The following is a 23,695-nucleotide window of genomic DNA, read 5'->3' on the forward strand; positions in this document are numbered from 1 at the left end:
AAGCCGCAGAGCAAGCCTAGAAGAGGAACACTTCCCCAACAAAAATCACCTGACATTCTTCATGGCTGCAGCAGAAAGTATACAAAAATTAGGATGCTTGCTGATATATAGAGAGTAAAATCCTTAGTTCGGCATCCCCTACAGCTGAAACCCTCAGGGCTCTTAACAAATATTAAATTCCTTAGACTCTGCAACACCTCTGTCTTCAGGTAAATATTTTGTTAGTGATTAGGGACTTGCTCCAAGGTCACAAAATGAACTGGAAGTAAGAAATAAACCGAGAAGTGTGGTCTGCAGCTTTAAGCACAAATTCAGGGTTCTGATAATTTCCGAGGTGAAATTAACTTGTCCCACAACTCTAGGAGAAAGGCCACATTTTAGGAAAGACAAGCTTTTATTTGGGGGAAGTCACAGTTTTAACTCTGATGCGCTCGCAGGTTCTTTAAACTCATACCTGGACTTCTTTCACTACAAGCAAGTTTGACTGGATCAGAGGAGGGACTGGAAAACACTCTAAGAGGTTGTATTAAGGCCTGGGAATGTGGCTCGACGGGCAGAAAATCTGAAAACGGATGCAAGAGGAAAGAGGTCAAAGTCGGTCTGAGTGTCCAAGAAGGTGGAAGAATGGTCAAGGCCACCTTCTAAGACCGGAAAAACCGGAGCCCACACGGAACTCGCTGGGCAACCCTAGGTGGGTAGCGGGAAAGACTCGAGGTAGGGCCCTTCCTCCAAAAGCCGATTCTATGTTCGGGGTTGTCCCACCCCCTCCGAGGACACGGCTTGTCTCCCGGGTGACCAGCAGCTGGTGGAAGGAAAGGGGTTCACTGCGGACGGATTCCCGACAAACAAAGGCCAGGACCCAGGCCCGCACTCACCTTGGCGCCGGGCGCGCTTCACTAATACCGACCTCCTCGCCAAAGGCCCATCTCCCACCAACCCGAGGAAAAAAATCTCTTTCCCGACGGAAGTCAGCTCAACTCATCCCTCTTTCCCAATTTGCACTGCGTTGCGACGCGTCGCGTCGCGTCTCTGACGTCACGCAGGGGCGGGGCTGCGGGCGCGCGGGCGCGTGCCCGTGCCCTTGACTATTTGCTGTTTCCCAGCCTCATCCTAGCCTGTGAGGGCTGCGCGGGAGGGCGGAGGAGGGCCGAGGAGGACGTTTTGCATGGACGGTCTGGGTAGTGTCCAGGCTACACTGAGCTGGGGCGAGCTTGTCCGCCTGTCCCCTGCACCCTGCATTTCTCGGGCTTAGTTCTGTCACCCTGGTGTTACTCGCATCCTGGGTCTTGCTGTGAAGGAAGCAGGGCTGCTCTTAACGCCTTAGCTAAGCCTCTTCCTCTTCAGGTTGGAGATTTAAGGCAGACTAGAAAAGGTATTTGAATCTCAAATTCTGATTAAAAGTTTAACGTTCTCCGAAGCCACGGCTCTGGTAAGAGAAGAATAGACACAGTTCTAAAGCACATTATATATACACATACACAGTTAAAAGCCCAATCTTACAAAAGCAAAACGAGAGGTCTGAACTTTCTCGCGAGGTGATTCTTTGTAGGTGATTGAATGCTCCGATTATCTGTAAACATAAAGTTGCTTGGATGGAGTTGCGGGCCATGGTCACTAAGTCCCCAGGGGCAGTCCAAGTGTCTCAGGGATGGAAAAGCTGGAAGGCGAGGTCTAGCAAATGCGTTAAGTGAAAGTGTGTGTCACATAGGTGTTCAGTAAACGTGTAATGAATAAATGAAAGGACCTAACCCAATAGTGTTTCACATATAGTGGTCTTTCCATTAATGGTAATTTCCTTTCCATCACAATGAAATACCTGCAAAAATATGGTAGCTCTTTTATACCTATGCTATACACTATTTTCCCAAAAGTTTTTTTTTTTTTTTTTTTTGCGGTACGCGGGCCTCTCAGTGTTGTGGCCTCTCCCGTTGCGGAGCACAGGCTCCAGACGCGCAGGCTCAGTGGCCATGGCTCACGGGCCCAGCCGCTCCGCGGCACGTGGGATCCTCCCGGACTAGGGCATGAACCCGCGTCCCCTGCATCGGCAGGCGGACTCTCAACCACTGCGCCACCAGGGAAGCCCCCCAAAAGATTTAAGACATATAATATGAAATATACTATACTACCTGAGACTACTAACTAGGAAGCCTTAGCAAATTTTTCATAACTAAGGGGAAAAATTGCATCCATCTTTCGAGGGTGGATCTTAAGAAAGTAAATTGGTTGTTTGCTTTTTGTTTGTTTGTTTTTGGTCTGCTGAGCATCTTGATGAATTTGAGTATGCAAAGAAAAATCCAGAGTTGAGTTTGGGAGTAGGAACCAAACAAAGACAGAGGAAGAAAAGTTCTCTGAAGACAATCTCGGAGAGGGAGAATCCTAGGAATGTGAGGTGATAAAGAAAGATCGAAGCCCATAAGAATGAATCTACCAGTGAAGAGTCTCCTATGGTGGGATGGCAGAAAGGTTTTAATAAATAGGACTCTTTAACATTCACCTAAAGTTATTTTTGTTGCTCTGATGTAATTGCCCCAATCCCAATCCCATCCTCTCAGTAGGTGGAATTCCCCAACTTCCCTAAAGCATCAGTCAAGTTTGCTAAAACATAAGTCATTTGCGTGCGTTTTCTGAAAACTAAGAAGTTCCCACATGTGGGTCGACAGGTGTGGGAAAGAAACCAGGCACAAGACGACAAGATGATTCCAAAACTGAACTGAGTTGGTGAAAGCAGGAAAAAACAAAACATTCCTGGGAAATTCACAGAAATCTGGGGACGGGCTCTGGACTTTTCAAAATTAGTGGAATGAGAGTTCTTAAGGAGCAGGGTTACCTAGATGAAACTATGCTTATTGAATGGAATTATAAACCCTAACACTTGTTCAAATTTGTACTGTAACAAACCAGGCGGCAGTATCTATGGTACCCAGGCCATCCAGCATAAGCAGTAGTCCAAAACGTACTGAACCTGATTCACCCTCCATCCATTCAACAAGTATATGATGAATATGTATACTATGCCAGGGATTATTTTGGACTTGGGTTATAAAGTCCCTCCTCAACAGAGAGCTGACTTACATTCAGATGGGCAAGAAATATGATAAGCAAATACATACACAACATGAGTTTGAACAACGTGAGTTTGAACTGCCCAGGTCCATTTAAGTGTGAATTTTTTTCGATAGTAAATACTACAGTACTACACAATCTGACATTGATTGAATCTGTGGTTGCGGAACTGAACTGGCGGATCCGGAGGAACCTGGGATATGGACGGCCGACTCTAAGTTATATTCGAATCTTCAACTCTGCAGAGGCTTGGTGCCCCTGGTCCCTGTGTTGTTCAAAGGTCAACTGTATACTATGTTAGGTGTTGTGAAGTGCTAAAAAGAGAAATAAAATAGGGTAAACAGCCAGCAAAGACAGTGGTATTTTTGGTGAAATAGGGAAGAGCTCTCTGACAAAGTGACATTTCCATAGAGCATTTAGTGAAAAGAGGGAGCGAGCCATGGATACGTGTGGGGGAAAAGCATCCAGGCAATGGGAGCAGCACAGGTGAAGGCAGTGAGGGAGGAAAAGGAGAGTGTGCTGGAGGGACAGCAAGGAGGACAGTATAGCTAGCATAGGGTGAATGAGTGGGATCGTGATAGAAGATGATCTCAAAGGGGTGGGGAGAGAATAGAGCACAGATTATATAGGCCTTGTAAGCCAATAAAACATGTTTATCTCAAAATAACACAAGAAGTGAATCACAAGTTAATATTTTATGAGAAAATTTAGCTTTCATATGTATAATAAAATGTACAACATTATGTACATATGTTCATCCCAATTATCTTTTAGCCAAAGCACAAGTGTCTTGTGGTTTTTTTTATTAATCACTTATTCTTTTCTATTCATCTGGGTTTTATTTCCTAAAATCATAATGATCATCGCATTGGGCCAGTTGCATGGCCCATCAAACATTTTATCTCTAGGGAATGCATCACCAGAAAAGGGGTGGTAAGTCTTGGCTATTCTCCTGGATATCAACTTCAAAGTTTAGGCACTCACCACTCTTTGTACTTCACTAAGACTCTACCAGATTGGTTTATCTTAAGTTGTAAAAGATTTACTATATCACCACTTAAGGTGATTTGAGTTCTTTTTTTTTTAACGTGAAGTTATACTTCTTTTTTAAAAAAATTTATTTGGCTGCATCAGGTCTTAGTTGTGGCATGCAGGATCTTCCATTGCAGCGCGTGGGCCCTTAGTTGTGGCACGCAAGCTCTCAAGAGTGCGGGCTCAGTAGTTGCAGTGTGTGGGCTTAGTTGCCCTACAGCATGTGGGATGTTAGTCCCCTGACCAGGGATTGAACCTGCGTTCCTTGCATTGGAAGGCAGATTCTTAAGCACTGGACCTCCAGGGAAGTCCCTATAGGTCTATCTAATTGGCCTAAACTTAATAAAGTTTTAGAGATATGTCCTCATTCTATGATTTCAGGGTTTAATGAACAACTATACTTACTTTTTTCAACCCTTAATGATTTTACAGATTTAGGTCTTCTTTCCTTTCTCCCTTTGATTTTCTATCTAAACTGAAAAGTTTTAATCTGGTTATTATGTTCTTCAGTGGTTCCCCATTGTAATGTTGTCTTCTGGATCTTCCTGCTTCCATTAGATTTTCCTTGCAGAAAGATATTTCCTTGTAATACTCAGAATACAATATTACAAATGGTGATGCACATGGTTTTATCCCAACAAGATAAAGTTTTCACTTTGTTGATCCTATCACAGAATTTTCACCTACTTGACTGAGGTCATCAAAGAGTTACTTAAACTTCTTAAGAATTGTCTCTGCAGTTTTGTCATGCTAACTCTAACTGGCAGAAGGAGAATCTCATTCAATAACCACAGGAACTGTTGAGCTATCAGTGTACTGAATTGAGATCATAGAATCAACACACATGCTTAAGCCTTTTCTACATATTTACAAAAAAAAACTTATTAAGCTTTCGATATAATGACATTTTAATGAAGCACCTAATTTAAAGAAGATACTTTTTTTTTTTTTTTTTTTTCCCGGTACGCGGGCCTCTTACTGTTGTGGCCTCTCCCATTGCGGAGCACAGGCTCCGGACGCGCAGGCTCAGCGGCCATGGCTCACGGGCCTAGCCGCTTCGCGGCATGTGGGATCTTCCCGGACCGGGGCACAAACCTGTGTCCCCTGCACTGGCAGGCAGGCTCTCAACCACCGTGCCACCAGGGAAGCCCTAAAGAAGATACTTTTTAAGTCGAAATTCCAAAAAAGTCTTTCTGTAATTTATTCCCATTTATACAACTCTTAACTATCTAAAGTAATGTAATGTCTATGGGAATAGGGGTACGATTTTTGATGTGGTATTTACGTCTTCCAAATTATAGGTAAATATATTAAATAATACATGCCCAGTGGTTCAAACTTCAGTATTATCAAGCAATATGTGGCTTGAATAAACACAACAACAATGCAGACCCAAAACAAAAATTTACAGACTCTGGGCTAGCCCAATGCTTGGGATCCCTGAGCTGCTAGCCAACACATGGAGACTTGTGCCTGGGCGTGGCACAACTGGAATGCACCTTGGGAAATGTTCTGGATGAGGGATCCCAAGTCCCTGCTTCCTCACATACTTCTGGAGGAGTGGAGAGGGAGCAGGGATCACCCAGCCAATTTGGAAAACTAAGCTTTTTTATTGGGGTTACAATTTTATCGGTTTAAAAAACAAGGTTTTTGAGACCAATCGCCTGTGAAGTTTTCCTTATCAATTCTAGTTTCTGCCTGAGCCTTTAGAGCCACCCTGCTGAGCTAGCTTGTTGCTAGGCTGCAGAAAGAAAGCACCCAGGTTATCCAGCAGACAGACTAGTGTATCTTTACTCAAGTGTGCATAAGAACCAACCTCTAATTTACATTTAGTAGATAAGGAAAAGGAACAACAAATTTGTGTTTAAAAATATCTATTGTGGGGGCTTCCCTGGTGGCGCAGTGGTTGAGAGTCCTCCTGCCGATGCAGGGGACACGGGCTCGTGCCCCGGTCCAGGAGGATCCCACATGCCGCGGAGCGGCTGGGCCCGTGAGCCATGGCGGCTGAGCCTGTGCATCCGGAGCCTGTGCTCCGCAACGGGAGAGGCCACAGCAGTGAGAGGCCCACGTACCGCAAAAAAAAAAGAAAAAAAAAATCTATGGTGATACTGATGCTGGCGGTCATGAATTCCCCCTGAAGAAATGACAAAACATTCTCTTCAATCTGAATTTACTTTTGTAATAGCTGTCTGTGAGAAACCGTATGGAAGATTTTTGAGATTTTAACTAGAGGATGAGATTCCTTATACATTACTGGGGAGTATATAATCTTGCCTGTAATATTTTAAAATTCTAAATCCATCAGTATGTCATTCCACAATCTGCTAAGTGCAGAGTTACAATGCCCAAGTCATTTTTAATGGTCCTTTTTGTGGCTGAGATGTGTAAAAACAGGGTGCCATTCTGGTTGATGTTTCTTCCATGTCCGTTATTCTGTTAGGGTTTTATTACAAAGGTGTGAGTATATTGCATATATAGATATGTAGAAAGAGTAAGAACATGCATCCTCTCAGTGGGTCATATTAGTCTGTGAACTGGGTAAATATCTCAGTGATTATGCAGTACCTCTATAGAGAGGTGAGCATAAACAGAGTGAGTGTCTCTGCCTGTCTTTGTACAGGATATTCACAGGTAAAAATGGGATGACTGGATGAGCCTATTTACCAGTCTGTGTCTAGGAATGTGATGATTTGGGATAAGGGAAAAATGCATAAGTAGATTTTTTCCCCACTGCTTCATGACTGGACTGTATGGAAAAGATCAAATGATTTATACTTTTATGGATTTAAAAGTATAATTAAAGGATTATAACTAATGCCTGGTACATAATTGGCCCTCAATGAATACGCTACCTGACTGTAAAGGTGGCTGGCACCTAAAAGGAAAAATTGAGGCGTGGTTTAATACCCTTTAATAGACTCCATCAGCAACCACCCCCCCCTTTGTTCTTTAATGGGATCAGTTAACACTTTTATCAGTTTTTTGGTAAAGTGACATGTAAAAGCAACTTTAAGCCTGTCCTTCCAACAGTTCCAGTGCTCCCTCCTATACACAAACTGTGGAACCGCCAACAGCTCTCTGACTCACATGTGTTGCCTTTGAAATAATCTTGCTTTCTTTCTGCAATTTGTTTTCCACAATTAATTTAGTTCTTCTGTCTAGTAGTAGCAAGACAGACAAGGTCATTTTTAATCCCTCCTCTGACTTATCATGGTATTAGAAATGCTACCATTAAAGATTCATTTCTTCATATGAAAATGGAGCATCTCTGAAAAAACCTTCCTTCCTAGCGTTAAACTAGTTTCCCATATCAGGCAGCCTTCTATTAAAGAGGGAGAATTAAACAGAGGACAGGTAAATTTTGATAGGATTTGGAAAGTGAAGATAAGAAGATGGGAGTATTGTGAGAACCAAGGTTTCATAGAAGGCTTTGGGCAGCTGAGAGGCAGCACAAAGAGATTTGAACATATGAACTCCTCCTTACCAAAGGAGAACACATGGGTGCACAAGGGAAGTTACATGGGCTAAAGCTCCCCACTTTTTTTGTTTACAAACAATTTATTCGGTTTATTGTACTTAAGTTCACAGGTAAATGCACAGAAACAAGCAAGGTATTTCTGGGTTAATACAGGATCCACTGGGGTTACACAGCACTGAGCGTCAAGTCCAAGGACAGAGCACTGAGGTTTCAGAGTCAGACCAGGCCAGAGACCCTGAGCCAAGGGTGGGCGAATGTCCCGATACTGACAGCTGCTTTCTTCTAACATCTGGGCATACTGCAAGGCATGTCTTCAACACTACATCATTTCATTGATTTCAGGGGCACAGATATTAAAGAAATGGAATGCATGTCCTCATGCATCTCACCTGTTGTTGCTTTGTAAGTCACATACTAGCATGTGAGCAACAATTTTATAATATTCCAGTAACAGTGGGCCACAGAGTGATAAAACCTGTATGTTTCTCCCTCAGTGCTTCCTTGCCTGTTTTTATTCCTACCCGAATTCCCATCCTCAAGCCATCTGCCTTGATGTTCAATGTCTCACATATATAACAGAGTTTTCTCAGGTGACAACAGCTATTTCCAAAGCAGCATCTTGTGCAGAAAAGTTTATGACATCAAGAAAGTGTCTCTGGGACTTCCCTGGTGGCACAGTGGTTAAGAATCCGCCAGCCAATGAAGGTGACACGGGTTCGAGCCCTGGTCTGGAAGATTCCACATGTTGCGGAGCAACTAAGTCCGTGCGCCACAACTACTGAACCTGCTCTCTAGAGCCAGTGAGCCACAACTACTGAGCCTGTGTGCCACAACTACTGAAGCCCATGCGCCTAGAGCCTGTGCTCCGTAACAGGAGAAGCCACTGCAATGAGAAGCCCCCGCACCGCAACGAAGACTAGCCCCTGCTCGACGCAACTAGACAAAAGCCCGCACGCAGAAACGAAGACCCAATTCAGCCAAAAATAAATTAATAAATTAATTTTTAAAAAAAGAAAAAAGAAAGTGTCTCTAGTTAGCTATCCTCTGGGAAAAGAGTCATCCACCGCTGGCTAATGCCTAACTGAAAGTATAATTTAGAAGGCAGATTTAGGAAGTGGAATATGGTTAAAAATAGGAAACAAACTCCAAAAAGCTATGTCTATGAGGGCCAGATAACAATGAATTCACGAATGGTCTCACTTGAACACTACAAAATTGTTGCTTACGCAATTATTAGAAACATTAGAGTCCACAGCTGATAACATGCAAACTGTAGGTTAAAACTCTTTGTCTATAGGATGAGATGGTCAGAGTCTAGCTCAAACCTTCTCTAACCCCCACAAAAAATGCTGAGTTGGAAGGGAAGCCACACCACCTACAGCATTTCAAAGGCAAGAAAGACCTGTCAGGATATAGAAGGTGCACACACAATATTACACTTTTAATTTTAAAGGGCACCTTGAGTTCTATTTATCACTTTTCTAAGTTTATGTGTCAGGAACAGACTTAAGGACATTTTACTGGCATTTAACTTTTTGGCAAAATAGAAACTTTGTTTATAGCCATGGTTCTATAAAAATGTTTAAAAGGAGTTATTTCTAACTAAAATATTTTTTCACAAGTGATACATAACAATAACAAGAAAGTAAACATATTCATAACTAACGTAAGAGTAGAATCTTTTTTTTGTGGTCAAGCCACACGGCTTGCAGGATCTTTGTTCCTGGTCATTGAACCCATGCCCTCAGCTGTGAAAGCGCGGAGTCCTAACCACTGGACCACCGCGGAATTCCCAGAACCTCTTTACTAGTATCTTATTTTAAATACAGCAAAAGAGTCAGTAGAGCTTATGAACAGGAGTGGGTTCTCTTATAGGGAATCAGAAAAATAGTGAATTAAGGCAGAGCCTGTTTTTGTCACAGATCTGTTAGGCAGTAATGTTCTTTCTGGAAGGCACAAGTTGGCAATCTTTTTTTTTCTTTTTTTAAAAAATTTATTTATTTATTTATTTATTTTTGGCTGTTGGGTCTTTGTTGCTGCATGCGGGCTTTCTCTAGTTGCAGTGAGCGGGGGATTACTCTTCATTGCGGTGCACGAGCTTCTCATTGCAGTGGCTTCTCTTGTTGCGGAGCACAGGCTCTAGGCACGCAAGCTTCACTAGTTGTGGCACATGGGCTCAGTAGTTGTGGCTTGCAGGCTCTAGAGCGCAGGCTCAGTAGTTGTGGCACATGGGCTTAGTTGCTCCACGGCATGTGGGATCTTCCTGGACCAGGGCTCGAACCCGTGTCCCCTGCACTGGCAGGCGGATTCTTAACCACTGTGCCACCAGGGAAGCCCCACAAGTTGGCGGTCTTATTACCCAAAGGTTTAAAAAGTGGTTCTGAAGATAATGTCATATGAATAAGTAAACTATGAACTTCTCCAGGCCACAGCCCTCTTATCTATAAAGTGGAGACATTAATGCACTACCTGACTGAAGCTAAAGACATTCTGAAGTCCATTCCAACTCTAGGGTTTATTATTCTCCAACACTCATAGAGCCGTGTCTTCCTCTGAGAGTTGTTATCTATCACCACCCATATCTCTTTTAGTCCTAGGCTACTTGTGTTCTATATCCCATTCCCTCATGCCTCCTCAGGAACCCTGCTTTGTCAATTACCCTTTTTTTCTTGTAACTTCTATCTCTGCTCTCTCTTATTGCCCTTTCCTCTCTGAACATGAACATGTTCTTCTTATACACATACCTCCCCCCAACTTTTTCCATCCCATATCCTCCTTTACCATCACTCTCTTAACCCTTTTTCCTTTCACATGCAAGATTCCTTCGCATTCTTAATAGAATCCTTAAATTCAGGGTCTCTCTTTCCTCACCTCTCTCTCAGGAGTAACTCTTCTTTTTTTTTTTTTTTTTTGCGGTACGCGGGCCTCTCACTGTTGTGGCCTCTCCCGTTGCAGAGCACAGCCTCCGGACACGCAGGCTCAGCGGCCATGGCTCACGGGCCCAGCCGCTCCACGGCATGTGGGATCTTCCTGGACCGGGGCACGAACCTGTGTCCCCTGCATCGGCAGGCAGACTCTCAATCACTGCGCCACCAGGGAAGCCCAGGAGTAATTCTTCTTGCTGAGGTCACCAGGGATTTCCTAAATGCAAGATCCAGTGGAGACATTTCAGTCCTTATCTCCCTTGGCCTTTCTCTAGCATCCATTCTAACTCTCTCCTCCCTTGATTTCTGCGACTTTATGCTCCCTTGGTACCTTTCCAACTTCGTGGATAGCTCCTTCTCAGTCACCTTCAAAGATATCACTTTCTTCATCCACCCCCTCCCTAAGATGTTGATGTCTCCCATGGTCCACCCTCAGTGCTTTCCCCATCTCACACTGTTACTCTCTGCAGGAAATTTCATTCATTCATAACTTCAACTACTCCTTGGCTCTAAGTTATTCAGCCCAGTACTCCTCCCAGATCTCCAGATACATAAATAAATATATAAACAGCTCACTAGTCACCTATGCCTGTATGTTTTCCCATTGTGACATTTAATTTTATTTGTTAACTTGGCTAGATTACAGGTGTTTTTGTAGATGTGATTAACATTTTTTAAACCACTTTATTGAGGTATGAATGGCATACAAAAGCAGTACATATTTAATGTATACAACTTGATGAATTTAGAGATAAGTATATGCCTGTGAAACTATCACCACAATCTATGCTATAAACATACCCGTTACCTCTAAAATGTTCTCCTTGCCTTCTTTATGATTATTAACTTTTTGCTAGTGTGTGATAAGAACAATTATAAGATCTACCCTCTGAGTCAAATTTTAGGTATACAACACAATATTGTTAACTACAGGCTCTATGCTGTATAATAGATCTCTAGCACTTATTCATCTTATGTAACTGAAACCTTATATCCTTTGATCAAAGGAGTGCATGGTACCCTTGTACCTTCTTGCTTCCTCCCCTAACCAGCCCCTGGCAACCACCATGAGTTTGACTATTTTAGATTCTTCATATAAGTGGTGTCATGGTTTGTCCAGATGTGACTAACATTTACACAATCAGTTGACTTAAAGTAGATTACAATCCATAATATGGGTGGGCCTCATCCTCATCCAATCAGTTGAAGGCCTTAAATGCAAAAGACTGAGGTTTCCCAAAGAAATTAAAAGGAATTCTGCCTCTAGATTGCAACATAGAAATTCTGCCTGAGTTTCCAGCCTTCAAACTCAAAACTGCAACATCAACTCACCTGAATCTCTAGCCTGCCAGCTTGTCCTATGAATTTTGGACTTGCTAGCCTCCACAAATACGTGATCCAATTCTTTAGAATCATTTCTTCCTTCCCCCTCCCTCCCACCTTTCTTTCCCCACTCCCTCCCTCTCTCTCTCTCTCTCTCTCTCTCTCTTTCTCTATCTCCTATTGGTTCTATTTCTCTGGAGAACAGTGACTAATACACCCATCATCTATACATCATGTCTGAATCCCTTAGCACACCCACTTGAATCTTCATGGTCTGACTGTCTTCAACTTATTCAGCCTCACCTGCCATTTTTATACATCCATCTTCTCCTCCTTTCATACTGACTCTTTGGTCATTCCCACACTCTTTTATACCTCTGTAACTTTGCATTCTGTTCATCTAGAAAACTTTTCACCCTTCAGAACACAGCTCAAGCTTCACCTAGGCTGTGAAGGAGGCAGGCAGAACAAGCAACTTCTATGTTCCTATTGCACCTTGTACATAATACTTCCTTTAAGCACTGGTCACATTATTTATGGAATAATTCCTTATAAATCTTTTTTTCCCTTCTTTTAAAAATCTTGTTTGAATTTCTAGCATCTAGCGTAGGGTCTGGAACATGGTAGGCAACTGGTGATCAAAAAATTTTTGATTAATTGATAAGTAAAACTTCTCTACTTAAGATATTAAATGGCTGCCCATCACTTTCAAGATAAAGCTCCCTCAGTGCAGCAGCAAAGAGGCTTTGTTTGTTTATTTGTTTTGGCCACACCTGCAGCATCCTAACCACTGGGCCACCAGGGAACTCCTCCCTCTCCAATCTTATTCCCCATCAGGTCTCCACAGCACTTGAATTTCTAGTCATGCTGTACTAGCTGCAGTTCTCTCAGTAAGCTTAGCTTTCTTACATTTACTTCTGTACCCTTTGTTCACCTGGAATATTCTCCCTCCCCTGAAACCATTTGGCAATTCCCACTGTCCTTTTAATCTTCATATCAAGTTTTCTCTCTCCTCTGGACACTACTCTCATCCCCTTGCTTTTGCCTCTGAGTTCCCTTAGCACTGCATACTTGTCCTACTTGGTGTGATTGTCTGCTTCTTAGTCTACCAACTGCAGCCTATAAATCACAGTCTATCTCCCCCTCCTATTCTGCAGCTCCTTCCTCTCACCAGGCACTTTCTGCTTTCATGCTGCCACCCTGTCATTCCCAGCTGACCCAGCCTACCTTCCTACTCTCCACTCCCAAGGTCATTCCTCTTCATGGACATTTTGGAATCCATACTTCCCATCAAAATGAATCTTGCTATCTCATTCTATCAGCCAAATGATCTGATGGTCTTTGCAAAATATAATGGATGATCTTCTGGAAATCTTCAAAGACATTGCCTTTGAACCCAGACCATTCTGTTCATAATGTCTATGTCTTACCCCAAGGTGCACATTCCCCTTATTGGGACACAGAAGTGCTCTAGATTGTCTACAGAAGTTTCATAACATTTACTAAAAATGTCTTTAAATTTTATGTGTCTCTGCCAATTCTTTCTTGTTACATAATAGTATATTGTACACTCAATGTTTCTTCTTATGCCTTTTTCTTAGGCTTTCCAGGAAATATCTTTCCCACGCAAATGGTATCAAACTGAAGAAGCTAAATCTTTGGCCAATTGTAACAGAAAACCTCCAATCGAAAAAGATTGAAATCAACTAGAGTGTGCAACTTGACATGCATAAACTGAGAACCCTTTTTCACTTTTCTTTCCTTCTTTTTTTCTCTTTCCTCCCTTCTTTCTTCCTCCCATTTACTCAGCAAGTATAATTCGAGGTCTAGAGCAAAGATTTCCTGGATGAAATGGCAGAGCAGCATAAGGTAATATTTAAGAGAGGATAGGCTCTGGAACCAGATGGCTGTTTTTGTTTTTTTGTTTTTTTTTTTTTTTTTTGCTGTACGCGGGCCTCTCACTGTTGTGGCCTCTCCCGTTGCGGAGCACAGGCTCCGGACGCACAGGCTCAGCGGCCATGGCTCACGGGCCCAGCCGCTCCGCGGCATATGGGATCCTCCCAGACCGGGGCACGAACCCGTATCCCCTGCATCGGCAGGCGGACTCTCAACCACTGTGCCACCAGGGAGGCCCTGGATGGCTGTTTTTGAATCCAGGCTCTGCCAGTTAATAATTATGTGACCTTGGCCAAGTTATTTCACTGCTCTGCAACCTCAGTTATGTCATTTGTAAAATGGAGATGATAACACACCTCACAGGGTGGCTCTGGGGATTAAATTATTTAGTACCTAAGAAGTGCTCCCTCTAAATATTAGCCAACTATTAACTGTTGCTAATTCTAGATGGCTAATGGGAATTCATTAGAAGTGCAGCTGGGAGTGGGGAAAAAGAGCTTTCTAGATAGAGGAAACATCATATTTAAAGTCCTGAGGCAGGAAGGAGGTGCAGAGTGTTTGGGAGAACTGATAGGAACTGAGAGTGGCTAGAGTGGGCAGGGACCAAATCATCTGGGGCCTTGTAGACCATACATAGGATTTAGGATTTTGGTTTTATCCTAAAAGCCATGAAAAACCTCTCAAGGTTTTTGTTTTTTGTTTTTGTGGTACGTGGGCCTCTCACTGTTGTGGCCTCTCCTGTTGCGGAGCACAGGCTCCGGACGCGCAGGCTCAGCAGCCATAGCTCATGGGCCTAGCCGCTCCGCGGCCTGTGGGATCTTCCTGGACCGGGGCACGAACCCGTGTCCCCTGCATCGGCAGGCGGACTCTCAACCACTGCGCCACCTGGGAAGCCCCTCTCAAGGGTTTTTAAACAAAGGGATGGCATGATCCGATTTGCTTTTTTACAGATAACTCCTGCTATTGTGGGAGAGAATAGTTTGAAGTAGGTGAGAGGAAATGTGGGGAGATCGGGGGAGGGGAAAAACATGATGCTGCTGAGGACTCTAACTTGAGCCACTGGGTGGATGATAGAGCCATTCATTAAGATGGGGAACACGAGAAGAAGTTCAGGCTCGGGGAGAAAAGGGAAGGACTCACTGTTGAACAGGTGTTAGCTTGTAATAACACTTAGAGTATAATCTGTAAAAATACTGAATCACTGTACTGTACACCTGAAACTAATATAATATTATAAAACAACTATACTTAAAAAAATAAAAATAGGGGCCTCCCTGGTGGCGCAGTGGTTGAGAGTCCGCCTGCCGATGCAGGGGATACGGGTTCGTGCCCCGGTCTGGGAGGATCCCATATGCCGCGGAGCGGCTGGGCCCGTGAGCCATGGCCGCTGGGCCTGCGCGTCCGGAGCCTGTGCTCCGCAACGGGAGAGGCCACAACAGTGAGAGGCCCGCATACCGCAAAAAAAAAAAAATAAATAAAAATAAAAATAAAATAAAAATAAAAAATTTTAATTTAGTCAGCCACGGTCCCCCATCTCCTCCCGGCCATGAATATGTGGATTTGAAGTGGCTAGGAGACCTCCAAATGGAATTAGATATTTACAGAAATTGGATATGCGGGTCCAGAGCTTAGAGATAAAATTTGACTTGACCTCTCTTGAATTCACAGAGTCAAGGTGAAAAAGGAAATTCTCATTCAAGTTAAAGTAGACAACCTCAGTTAAGGATGGAATAGTGATCAGCAAATAAGTACATTTGGTAAGAGAGAAAAAACTTTCCTATCACTTTTGATTGAAGCACAAGGGACAATTAGACAGCTTAAAATAGCAAATTTCTAGCAAGCATTTCAGAAAGTGACAATTTAGCTTTTGCTAATTGTCAAATAAACAGTTTATCAAGTTAAGAATTATTTTATTTACTCAAAGAAAGGGGAAAAAAGGACAGAGAGTTTCTGTGTCTAGTTTTGAATACTTTTCTGCTACAGGTCAGAACTATCAACCAAGACCTACTAATCTTTTTCAAATTGAAAACTCCCACAGGCTTAGATTTTAAGTGGATACGTGAGGTAAGTATAGTGCTTTCTGAAGTCTAAAAGGTCACTATTAATCTTGCTGAAACATTCCAGGTTAAATTAGCAGAGGCTTGTACTTGCTGCATAGCTTTAAAGTTAATCTTTTAGAGACTCTTCAGGTGTTAGATAAAGTCTTTCAGAGATTTTGAGACCAAAACTCCAGTTATGACGAGATACGGGTTCATATTTTAACAAAGAGCAGGTTATATAAAGTATTATGTCCATAAGGGTGTCAAAAAGATATTTTTACTAGAGGAAATGTCACATGAAAAAATAGAACAGTATAATGAATACCCATGTGCCCATCCCCCAGCTTCAACTACTATCACTTGTCTGCTTGTAAAAAGATAAATAATTGGGGACTTCCCTGGTGGCACAGTGGTTGAGAATCTGCCTGCTAATGCAGGGGACGTGGGTTTGATCCCTGGCCCAGGAGGATCCCACATGCCACAAAGCAACTGAGCTCGTGTGCCACAACTACTGAGCCTGCGCTCTAGAGCCTGTGAGCCACAACTACTGAGCCCACACACCACAACTACTGAAGCCCGTGCACCTAGAGCCCGTCTGTGCTCCACAACAAGAGCAGCCACCGCACCACAACAAAGAGTAGCCCCCGCTCGCTGCAACTAGAGAAAGCCCGTGTGCAGCAATGAAGAACCAATGCAGCCAAAAATAAAAAATAAATAAATTTTAAAAATAATTGTATTTTTTCTTTCACAAAAGTAATACTTATTCGGGCTTCGCTGGTGGCGCAGTGGTTGAGAGTCCACCTGCCGATGCAGGGGACGCGGGTTCCTGCTCCGGTCCGGGAAGATCCCACATGCCGTGGAGCGGCAGGGCCTGTGAGCCAGGGCCGCTGAGCCTGCGCGTCCGGAGCCTGTGCTCTGCAACGGGAGAGGCCACAGCAGTGAGAGGCCCACGTACCGCAAAAAAAAGTAATACTATTCACTGATGAAAATATAGAAAATACAGATTACCCAGGAGAAGAAAATATATACTGGTTACAATCCCAGGGCTATCAATAGTCCAGTTGATGCTTCTGAAAAATTCAGAAAAAGATATCCCCTTCCCTTGGCTGTAGACAGCCCTGTGCACAAGGTGCAGGGCTAGGCGAATGGAGTACAACTTGACCTCTGCTCTAACTCTCCTTCTGCTAAGCTCCCTATGGAGAGCTCAACATGCAACATGGACATGGCACAATTGCCTTCTAACCTCCTTTCTCTGCAAAGGCACACATACATTTACACAATTGTGTTGTGCTATACATACTGATTTGTCATACTCCTTTTCACTTAATATTTCATGAACACTTTTCCTTGTCATTACTGAATTATTCTAAATATCATTTTTAATAACTGCACAATATTATTCAATAATTTCTTAATTATTTAACTCTACCATTGGACACTTAGAATATTCCTATTTAACAATATTATAAAAAGCACCGAATATAAAAACATATACTCTTATGGATTTGTAATATAAATATTAGTGTACATCCATGATAAACTCCTTAGAATAATTTTCAGAAGTGGCATTTCTGGGACAAAGGGCAGGGCAAATCCCAAGCTTTTTTATGCCTGTTATCAAACTGCCTTTTAGTGAGGTTGAACTAGCTCATACCTCATTATCAAGCATTTTCCCAAAAGCTTGATAACATTAAATGTGATGATGATATGGATTCATATTTTTACAATAAAACCCCCAAGAGTTTGTCAGTTTGACTATTGAAGAATAGTACCCAGTGTTGCTTTATTTGGGTTTCTTTGAGTAGCGGTAGTGAAAAATGTTTTTATATGTATATTAGTCTTTCTTTTTCCTGAATTTCCCACATGTATCATTTATCCTTTAGCACTTTTCTACTGGTATATTTTCTGATTTCATAAATCTATGTGGGTAAAAGTTGGATACATGTGTCACACTACCCACACATTACTATAAAAGGCAATTATTAAGAAGCAGTGAATACCATGTTTAAAGAGATGTAAGTATTTATTTGACTTATTGGCACTGAATATTTTGAAGAAAGAGATGTATATGAGGTTGAACCATGTGAAATTGCCAACCCAATGTGGTAGTGGCTCTCAAACTGTGGTCTGGGGATCCCAGGAAGTTACCAATTCCATTTGGGGGGTCCACAAGTTCAAATCTATTTTCCTAAGAATACTATGACATCATTTGCACTTTCACTTTCATTCTCTTATAAATGTACAATGGAATTTTCTAAAGGCTGTATGATGTGTAATATTCTAACAAATTGAGTGTGGAAGCAGATGAGAATCCCTCTATCTTCTATTAAGCCAGACATTGAAGAGATCTGCAAAAACGTAAAACAATGTTACTCTTCTCATTAAATTTTTTTGGTTGGAGAAAATACAGTTATTTTTCATAAAATATATGATTTATGTTAACATAATGGGTTTATTATTATTTCTAAGTGATTTAATAATTTTTTTCAGTTTTAATTTAGATTATGGTGAATGTCAATAGACATAACCTACATAAACAGAAGCTCTTTAGGGCCGTCAGTTTTTAAGAATGTATAGGGTTCTTGAGTTAAAACGCTTGAGAACCTCTGCTCTCTGGCATTTGAACACGGTTGCCTTTTATTTCAAAGACAGAGCAAGAGATGTGAAGTGCTTCCTTGACAAGTAAATGAAAATAATCATGGGAGTGATTGTTAAGGGTTTCATCCCATCCTGAGTGTCGGAGACACTTCTGTGTTCTTTAATAATTTATTTTTTCCTGGGCCTAATGGCAGTACTGTAGAAGGGCAATAATAATGAGAAAATTAGCTGATTAGAGGTAACATATTAGGACTTTCTTGGTGGCACGGTTGTTAAGAATCTGCCTGTCAATGCAGGGGACACGGGTTCAAGCCCTGATCTGGGAAGATCCCACCTGCCGCGGAGCGACTAGGCCCATGCGCCACAACTACTGAAGTCTGCGCTCTAGAGCCCGTGCTCCGCACCAAGAGAAGCCACCGCAATGAGAAGCCCCGTGCACTGCAACTAAGAGTAGCCCCCGCTCACCACGACTAGAGAAAGCCCGCATGCAGCAACGAAGACCCAACGCAGCCAAAAATAAATAATAATAATAATAATAATAATAATAAAGAATGCTTTGCCTTTCTTCACAGTGTCGTGAGGATGAAAGCTGTGAACCAATAATTTATAAATTAAAAAAAGAGAGATAACATTAATATTTTCACCCCAACAACAGAATGGTAAAACACGACCATGTGTTTCTCTTCTTTCCTTTGTCCCAGCCAAAATAAAAAGACAGATTTATCTGAGGCTACATGAGTAGGAAATCTTTCTTTCCTGAATTATACTAGCAGAGAAACAATTTAAAGAGGTTAAAGGATTCACTTTGTGCTCATTTGGGCTCCCCTGGGAGCCCTGAGTCCCCAGGAATTTCAAAGTCGTCACTCGTGTTTACTTAGAAATTAATTAACGCAATAAGAAATGGGCAGGGCCTAAATGAGAAATCTTTAAAACTTTATTTATTTATTTATTTTTTTTTTTGTATGCGGGCCTCTCACTGCTGTGGCCTCTCCCATTGCGGAGCACAGGCTCCGGACGCGCAGGCGCAGCGGCCATGGCCCACGGGCCCAGCCGCCCCGCGGCATGTGGGATCCCCCCGGACCGGGGCATGAACCCGCGTCCCCTGTATCGGCAGGCGGACTCTCAACCACTGCGCCACCAGGGAAGCCCAAAACTTTACATATTAGAACAAGAAAATAAATGGAAAGACACACCATGTTCCTGGATTAGAAAATGGAACATTATTAAAAATGTCATTTCTTGCAAATCACATTTTCAGTGAAATGCAATACCAATCAAAATGTTCATGCCCTCTGAACCAGTAATGCATTATTTAAAAAATACCAGGAATCCATGATATTAAGCTTATTTTTATTCTTTAAAACTTAGTTCATGTTTCATTTTTTTCCCTCTAGTACCCGGATGTTCATATTGAAGGTATTTTTGCATAGTTACTTGTCTCTCCAGAATGGTGAATAACTAATAAACCAGGAAGCTGCCCCAAACAAGGAACTCCTGACCTTAATATCCCTCCATTATCATTATTTTCCCTTGAACTTGGTGTTAACATCCAAATGTTCTCAAGGAGACCAGAAGACTAGCATGTGGCAACAAGAGGCATCAAAAGCACTGAGCAAACCGAGGATGTCCATAGTTGTAGTAGTGCTGAGAGGACTTTATGGTTGTGAACTCCAAACTAAATGGATGTTATTATCCATTTGGTTATTTGATCAATTTCATTAGAGTTGTGTATTTTTTTTTTAATTTTTATTTATTTATTTATTTATGGCTGTGTTGGCTCTTCGTTTCTGTGTGAGGGCTTTCTCTAGTTGCGGCAAGTGGGGGCCACTCCTCATCGCGGTGCGCGGGCCTCTCACTATCGCGGCCTCTCGTTGCGGAGCACAGGCTCCAGACGCGCAGGCTCAGTATTTGTGGCTCATGGGGCTAGTCGCTCCGTGGCATGTGGGATCCTCCCAGACCAGGGCTCGAACCCCTGTCCCCTGCATTGGCAGGCAGATTCTCAACCACTGCGCCACCAGGGAAGCCCCTAAAGTTGTGTATTTTAAGGGAGATACTCTGTGCTCTATAACACAAAAGCACAGACCACGCATGTGGGATCCTCCCAGACCAGGGCTCGAACCCTTGTCCCCTGCATTGGCAGGCAGATTCTCAACCACTGCGCCACTAGGGAAGCCCCTAGAGTTGTGTATTTTAAGGGAGATACTCTGTGCTCTATAACACAAAAGCACAGACCACAAAGCACAGAACTTGGGGTAATATTCTCTTGTGTGGAAATCGTTAAAGGGTTTCAAGATGTGGAGAGCTGGGCAGTTAGAGATTTGGAAGGTAGAAACTGAGAAACATGAATAATTTTAATAAATATTCATAGATTAAATCAGAAGGAAAATGATAAATTACAATCTTGATCTTGTCTTGATTTAGCTTATTATGGAAACAAGGTTGACAGACTTGAGAACTCTGACTAAAAAAAAAAATCCTAAAGTATAGCAAGCACACAGAAAAGTGCACAAATTATGAATGTACATCTCAATGAATTTCACGAATTGAATGCACCTGTGTACCTATTGTCAGATCAAGAAAGATAACGTTACCCATCCCCATTAATTTCTCTTGCTCCCCCTTTCAGTAGCTCCGTTGCCCCCCCGCCCCATCACACACACACACACACCATGGGCAACCACTATCCTCTTTTCTAACTGAACAGATCATCTTTGCTTGTTTTTGCACTCTCTACAAATGGAATCATACAGCATGAACTCTTTTGCCTCTGGCTTCTTTTGCTCATCATGTTGTAGTATAATTCACCCATGTTGTTGTATGTAGTTGTGGTTCATTCATTCTAATTGTAGAGTAGTATTACACTGCATGAATACACCATATTTATTCATTCATTCTACTAGGACATTTGCATAGAATCCAGTTGTTTCTGCTGAGTAGATACATAAGATTGGAATTGCTAGGTCACAGAGTATGCATTTGTTCAGCTTTATGAGATAAGAGCAAACTATTTTCCAAGGTGGTTGTACCAATTTACACTCTCACCAGCTGTGTATGAGTGTTCTAGTTGCTCCAAATCCTTATCCAACACTTGATATTTTGAGTTTTCATTTTAGCAGTTCTGATGGCTAAAATATTTTATTGTGGTTTTAATGTATATTTCTTTGATGACTAAAGAAGTTGAGTACCTTGTAAAATGTTTATTGGTGTTTTGGATAATCTCTTATGAGATGCCTGTTCAATTATTTGCCTATTTTGTGATTGAACTTTTTCTTACTGATTTATAGACATTCTTTATGTATTCTGAGTATGTGTCTATATTATTTACATATTGAGAACATCTTTCACTCTGTGTCTTGGTCTCTTTTATTGTCTTATTGATGTCTTTTGATGAACAAGACTTTACAGTTGTTTAATAGTCCCAGTTTATCACGTTTTTCCCCCTTTATGATTAGCAGGTTTTTGTCCTATTTAAGAAATTTTTGCCTATTCTAAGGTCATGAAGCTATTCTATTATGTTTTCTTCTAGAAGCTTTATTCTTTTACTCCTGACTTTTAAAATGTCTGAGTTGGGAAAGTTGTGAAAATCAACATCTATCCAAATTGAAGAGCTTTTTTTGAGGAGCCAGTCACAGGGTATTGTGATATCAAATCTGAAGTGGTTGAACAAGCAGCTCTCTGTAGCAGGAATACTAGGGAAAACAATTATACAACTCCCACTCTACTGCAGCAAAGTGTCTCTTACTAAGTAGGCCATGTTGTTAGCCAGTCAGAAATTGGTTTAATTGACAAGGGACTGGAAAAACAGGGTGAGATTTTCCATACTGGAAAAAAATTATCTGCAAATCATCTGACATCATCTTAGGTAGAAACTGGAATTCTTCACCTCTTATGCCTACAAATTATTGTCACAGAAATAGTTCATATCCTTTCCTCCACTAATACCTCTGAAACTATGACCTTGCTCCATCATTTACCCCCTCTTTCATCTTCAGTTTTTGGTCTGCTCTTCATTTTCCCTTTCCACCTACAAATTAGCTCAATCTCTCCAGTTCATCATACAGTGAAAACCCTCAAGATTTGCCTCATAAACTCTTTTCCTTCACTGCCAAAGTTCACAAAAAGTAGTCACATTTGTTGTCTCTTTCTCACTTCCCATTTCTCCTTAACCACTTGTCCCATCTTGTCTATTGTTCCTACCAGTCTATTGCAGATTCTCAAAATTAGTGCGTCTACTTTTCACTTCTCCCGAGCCTTATCTCTTATGTTTCTTACTCCTGTTAATGGTACAGCATCCTCTCAAGCACTCAGGTTGCCAATAACCATACCCCATGTCTGCAACGCTTCTGCCATTTGGCCTCTCCCTTCCATTCCTCCTGCCACTTTCTACATGATTTTGTTACCTCTTACCTAGTTATTTTAATAGTCTCCTACTTGCCCTCCTTGCTCCCAGTGTGGCCTTATCCAAACTATCCTGTACAAAACTATAAGCTCAGTCTTCTTAATTCAAAGTTCTAACCTTATCCTGTCCCAGTTTGAAGATCTTTAATAGTTTTCCCCATTGTCTTTAATCCCACCACAAACTGGATCATATTCATTCATTTCTACTCACCCATGAGAACTAATTCACTTCACACTTTCTTCTGATTTTCCAATCTTTGTTGATGCAATTCTGGATTCTCCCCACTTCTGAATGTCTAAATTCTTCCCATTTTTCAAGATAAAAGGGCAACTTCTTAATAAATACCCTTTCCAGTCTTCTCTATCTGGGAAACTCCTCTTTATCCTTCAAGACCCAGCTCAAACATCATTTCTTCCCCAGTCTCTGTACACTGAGTTAATCACTCTTGATCTCTACTTCCAAAGCACGTTGAACAACCCACTTATAAAGCAGTCCCTACCACATAGTACCGCAATTATTCTTTCTGTGACTTTCTCCCTTACTAAGCTCTTAGCTCTCCCAGAACAAGTGTGACATAATTTAAATCTTGCATCCATAGTGTCTAGTCTAATACCTTGCAGAGACACATCTATGATAAATGTCTATTGAATGACTGAGTGAACCCATTTTTAAAAATTAATTTTTTTGGGTGTGTTGGGTCTTCATTGTTGCGTGGGCTTTCTTCTCTAGTTGCGGAGAGCGGGAGCTACTCTTCGTTGCAGTGCAGGGGCTTCTCACTGTGGTGGCTTCTCTTGTTGCAGAGCACGGGCTCTAGGCGCTTGGGCTTCAGTAGTTGTGGCTTGTGGGCTCTAGAGCGAAGGCCCAGTAGTTGTGGCACACCAGCTTAGTTGCTCTGCGGCCTGTGGGATCTTCCTGGACCAGGGATTGAACCCATGTCCCCTGC

The 23,695-nt window shown here is 42.1% G+C and overlaps 1 protein-coding gene across 4 annotated transcripts in view; it reads right to left on the reverse strand.

Annotated features, from left to right (window-relative positions):
* Positions 1 to 23,695, reverse strand: part of USP8 (ubiquitin specific peptidase 8) — a 101,488-nt gene that overhangs the window by 59,364 nt on the left and 18,429 nt on the right. For 2 of the 4 annotated variants that reach the window (XM_082616884.1, XM_082616881.1), the window contains exons 1-2: positions 876 to 1,010; positions 455 to 562 (exon numbers count right to left, since the gene is read on the reverse strand). The exons of 1 other annotated variant lie outside the window; for it this stretch is intronic. The gene's annotated coding sequence lies outside the window, so the exon portion shown is untranslated. Of the gene's footprint in view, positions 1 to 454; positions 563 to 875; positions 1,011 to 23,695 lie in introns of those variants that run through there. One more of the 4 variants, XM_082616882.1, reaches the window with a different exon arrangement.

This window comes from Mesoplodon mirus (genome assembly GCF_964341445.2).
Source record: "Mesoplodon mirus genome assembly, chromosome: 4".
NCBI classification, from domain to species: domain Eukaryota; kingdom Metazoa; phylum Chordata; class Mammalia; order Artiodactyla; family Ziphiidae; genus Mesoplodon; species Mesoplodon mirus.